The sequence below is a fragment of the Diabrotica undecimpunctata genome, chromosome 1, assembly GCF_040954645.1.
Source record: "Diabrotica undecimpunctata isolate CICGRU chromosome 1, icDiaUnde3, whole genome shotgun sequence".
Classification (NCBI taxonomy): Eukaryota; Metazoa; Arthropoda; class Insecta; order Coleoptera; family Chrysomelidae; genus Diabrotica; species Diabrotica undecimpunctata.
The window spans coordinates 41,604,087-41,609,866 of record NC_092803.1 but is presented as its reverse complement, the minus strand read 5'-3'; positions in this window follow the sequence as shown (position 1 = coordinate 41,609,866).

The window sequence follows — 5,780 nt, the reverse complement described above, 5'->3', positions numbered from 1 at the left end:
AACAAATGTGTGTATTTTAATTTTATTGATAGCTCAGATCACCAGAAGTTTACGAGTGGTGTAATAATGCAGTCGGTAGGTAAACATTAATTTGAAGAACAAATTGAAATTTTCAGATCCCTACTGTGGTAAATAAAAAGATTGTTTTTTTTTTAAATAGATTCTCTTTATTAATTGTCAGCTGGGATTTCAAACTGGCATTTTTACACTATAACCTGAAAGATATTTATAAGTATATCTCTGTATGTACGTATATACAGTGATGAGTGCCTTAAGAACCGGCAAAATAACGCAAAAGATATAAAACATAATACGTTGTAAAATAAAAAGAGATGAAAGTAGTAGAGGTGGGAAATTATCGATAGAAACCTCTAATTTACATTAAATTACATTAGGACTATCGATAGTTTCCCACCTGTAGAGGTTAGCTTATGAGCTAGTTGATTTCAGTCATAATATTACAAGTATGACGTCGAACATTTACATTTTTTAAATTTCGCATAAAGTAAAAACTGATTGAAGGCAATACAGCAAATGTAAGTAAACAGTTTAATTAGTAGTAATTTGATAACTAATTCTGTGTTGACGAATAAAGAATAACAAGCTATGATAATACTGTATTGAGAAGAGTGTATGCGACGTCTCAAATCATAGTTTATTATTGATCAATACTTTAATTTTGGATAAAAAAATACTCCTACTTGAACTGTTTTTACTTACATTACGTGATACGTATTACTATGACTGAAGTCAACCAGCTCATAAGCTAACGTCTAAAGGTGGGAAATTTTCGATAATTCTAATGTAATGTAAAGTAAATTATAGGTTAATATCGATAATTTCTCACCTCTACTACTTTCATCTCTTTTTATTTCACAACGTATTATGTTTTCTATCTTTTGCGTTATTTTGCCGGTTCTTAAGGCACTCATCTCTGTATACTGTGTCGGTAAGTCGTTGGCTGTTGAGCAAATGCTTACCGATGTGTGAACTTTCCTTAATTGGTCGGCGAAGTGAATGGGAATCACAGAATATATCTTCAAGCCAGTGATTAAACAACATAGACCAAGAACTTGACGCCTTGACGTAGTGTAGAAACTACGCTGTGAGGCTTAAAAGGTTTCATTAGCATTCTCCCGACATGCGTACCTCTGCTGAGAGTGATCGTTTATTCCCTAACTTCTCGTGGGGTGGGTCTGAAATAATTAAATCCAAAAATAAGACCAAAAATAATTAAATCAACTATACAAGGTAGGGGAACAGCGTAGCCTCACTCACAAAAATAAGAAAACCATGAAACTGGGTATCTACTGTTTCAGGCCATAGTACCGGAAACAAAGAAGAAAATAATAGCGAAGCTCAAAAGGACCGAAAGAGGTCAAACGGGTGAGTTTAAGTGGCACAGCAATAAAAAGTTTTAAGTAACTGTTGAAATAAGGACTTAGTCGAAATGAGGCTCGATAGCAAGTCTGAAGGTCCATAGACGGCACAAAAACCAGAGGTGGTTGAACCAAAAGGCAAATGATCAATATTCAAGAAGGATCCGTTCTGAGGAAAACTTTCCAGAAGTACAGCCTATGAAGAAAGGCATTGGAGCCGGCTATAATAGGTCATCCTACGGACAGGAGGTAAAAGCCATAGGGATATGAATACTGCCTCAAAACTATTCAGAGGCTTCTCTTTCAATGGGAGACTTAGTAGCCATAAAAGACATGGTTCTGAGCAAAAGAGTGGAGATGGATTTAAAGGCACATATAAAGCCTAAATTCAGCAACCTTCAGTTCAGACTAGGATGGATGCTGCTGTCTTGTAATGATAAAGCCACCGCTGAATGGCTAAAAAATTCAGAAAACAGCAATGAAATGGATGACAGAAGACATTTTGAAACTGATGAAAGAGAGAAGAAGCACAAAAACAATTCTCGTCTGTATAAAGAAATCCAAAGAACCATAGATTCAAAAATTATAGAAGTAAAGGAAAAGTGGATAAATGAAATGTGTGACGAAATAGAAAACCTAGACAATAAATATATAAACATGATACATTTTACGTCTACAAAAAATTAAAAAAAACCTATAATAACAAGAAACCTAATATATCACCATACCAGTGTGCAAAGAATTGTAAAGCTTGTGGACCAGACGAAATATAAATAGAAGCAATAAAATTAATAGATGGAACACTTTTCTTTAGCACCTTCATTGTCGATTACACCTATAGGTGTTGTGATTGGATTCATAGAGTGGCTGAGTACAGCTATAGGTTTATACAGCAATAGGTACCATTTACTTAAATTTACATTGCCGGCATAGGATAGATGGTTCTGAAAATAAATCGACAGGTTTATATATTTGTATTTCACTATAAGTAGTGTATTGTTGGTTGCTAGCAATAATATTTCAGCGGACGGCGGACGTCAGGAGTGGTCAGGACCAGGAGTTGACGGAGTGAGAGAGTATTGAGTACATTGTCATATTCGTTGTTTGTGTTATATACTTTAAAAATGCAGTTTGATTAGTTTGATAGTAAAACTACCAGAAAAAAGAATATATTAAATAATACAGATAAAACAAGTTTGTTTAGTGACGACAGTGTAAAATTTTTGTGGAAAAGATGGACGATAATGCTGGACCTTCTGGAATTTAAGGAAGATATAAGCGTAAACGATCTAAACCTCTAACTGAGGAAGAACTACGACATATTCTGGAATCAGATGAGACAGATAATGTTTTTTCAGAAAGTGACGACAGTGATAGTGACGACGACGGTAATTATGAGATTGAAAATATAGATAATGAATTGATGAAAACAACTACTACTTCTTCGTCGAGCAATAAGACAATTGCTCGATGTACTTCTCTCACACACAATGCTGAGGCAGCAGCAGTGTGTGAGAAAAGTACATTGCAGTCAAGAAGTTATATAAAAAAATTGATAATCGTTCATTTAAAGTTAATCTTGCGAGTAAGAATCCAATTTCTTTACGATATTTTTGGATGAACGCCTCTTGAACCTTAATGTGGAAAATACTCCAAACAGACGCAAGAGCAATCTAGAATAACCTAGTGGAGAGACTTGACCGTATCCGAGTTAAAAGCGTTATTGGGCCTATTATTTCTTTCTGGCATAATTCAACTTCCGAATCTAACCGACTAAGTATTGGTCCACACATAGATTTTACAAAACTCAGTTTTCTAAGTACATGTCCAGAAATCGATTTTTAATCATACTGCCGTGTCTACATTTTACTATTAATGATAACAACATAGATCGCCTGTGCAAAATCCGTATGGTAGTGGATCAATCACTTTAACGAAAAAATGCAAGCAATTTACACTATTGATAAAGAACTGTCGTTGAACGAGTCGATGGTACCTTGGCTAGGGCAACTGATTTTTAAACAGTATATTAAAAACAAGCGCCATAAATACGGGGTAAAACTCTACGTCTTGAGAGAACCACATCGATTAGTCCAAAGATTTGCAATTTACAGTGGAGTTTTTTTTACATCTTTAAAGAGAAGAAGGAAAATCTGCATACAGACACCTGTGTCACATCTCTCCTGATGCCCTGCTATCGCCTGATTCCCATTCTTTCTCCGACACATTCATTGAGGAAACTACATCCACACGAACCACCAAGGGCTTTCAACCCCTGCCTTAGCGAGGCTGCCATCTCTCTCGCGTCGTCTGTCTCCCATTTGCTCTTATTTCGGCCTGCGACAGTCCGAACCCCACCAAGGTGCTACTCGCTTGTTTTAGAAGTCTATTGCGAGTTCCCTCTTGTAAGTTGGTATTTCTACCGCCTCACTCCAGACTGGGGCCGCGTAGAGGACGACAGACTGCACAACACCGTGGAGAGCCCTTCTCCTTTCGGATTTGGGACCACCGATATTAGGTATTATCCTCCCCAGCGCAGCAATTCTCTGAATAGCTCTGCGGGTCACCCCCCTCAGATGTTCCCCCCAACTCCCACACTGGTGGAGAGTAACTCCCAGATACTTAACGTACTTTTTGGGCGCCACTCTCGCTCCCGCGCACTCAAATTCCACCCTATCTCTCTTTCTATAGCCTCTGAGTACTACAGCCTCCGTCTTATCCTCCGCGAGAGAAAGATCATGCTCACTCATCCAATCCTCAACTAGTACACACGCACGCGACTGATAGTTTCTGCCCTTCAGGGACGATTTTTAAAAAATAATTATTTAATTTACAAATGCGAGAGAACTTTATTACGTTCTTAAAAGTTACAATATTAAAATCAGACTTCGCTGTACAAAGATTCAAATCAGACTGAATAATAATTAATTAAAATAAAATACATTACACATTGGAAAATAAAACAATAATTCGCAAGTTGCACTTTTATATTCAGGTCGATCATAGTTCAGGTGCTGACGCATCGGATTTAGGGTATTGGCTTATGGGGTCAACGACTATAACTCCTCCACCCTTAGTTTCTGGAATTTTTCATGGAATTGAAAAATGACCTAGGTTGGGCTTGTGGTAGGTTTTCTTCAGGATCGTCTTGGATGTGAACATTCTCCATGGGATTATCATCTTTTCTTTGTGAATTCGTTCTTCTTATACATGTAATACCAAAATATGCAAAAATTATTATAATCAATAATATTGATAAGTTCCAAAAATTAAAAACACTAGTAGCTTTTGCGTTTTTAAGTATCAATGTTTTAATTTCTTCTTGTTTCTTCTTAACTAAATGAATCTGGTCCAGTTGGACATCTTCGATATGAACTTCGGGAATCTCTTCTCGATGAGGATGAGGAATAACTATATTCGGAAGTAATAGTGGCTGACTTTCAGAAATGAGGCGATTATTGCTAAATGTTTGGTCTTCTGTGCTAAACTGGCATTGGAAGGGAACTGTGATGAGATAATTTCCAGAAATTAATTGAAGATCTGTATTGGTACAGTTCATTTGGATTTTGGTTTTGGTTACCAAAACAGCGATGTAGTGGGACTCATCTACTTGTTGGATGATATTTTTTGAAATGTGAACTTCTATTCTTTGGCATCTCGTAGGATTAGATTTCAATTTAAGGAGTTGGAATAGACAGTCTTCTTCATTTTTACTTTTTAAATGATTCTCGGGACAAAAGAATTTTGGCTTCAGATTGGAGCATGGTACAGATGTGTATTGGTAAAAATTTTCATTCATTATCAGATAGGTGTTAGGGGGTACTATGGTAGTTCGATTTACAGTAGGAATCGAGTATAAATGATAGTAGGAGTATTCGTCGGGATAAGCTATTGGAACATGGACAATGAAAACAATTGTCAAGTTAGAGTAGTACGCTTCTGTTTCTAAGATATTATAATATTTATTTATGTCTAATGTGATATTCGGATAAATTAGTTCGTTTCTTGAATGATATTTCATAATTTGAGTTAATATTGACTTTAGTTCATTAATCTTTACTATACTACTATTTAAAATACCTAGTCTCGCAAATGTTATAGAGTTTTCTATTTCTGTTAGTAACTGTAATATAATATTTATACTTATACTTAATTGGTCTAAAATATTTCTAGTTATAAGGAAATCTTCGAAATTAAAAATAAATTTATTAAGGTTTGAACGAATAGATTCTAAACTAGAAAAAATTACTTTTTGGTTACTCTTTATGAGAGAAATAGTATTATTAAAATTCTCTACAATATCTGTCGATAATAAAATTTGTTTATTAAGTCTTTAGTCTCGGTTTGTTGAAGGCCCAGGACCATCGTCGTCATCATTAGGAACCTGCAAGAGTTTTTTCC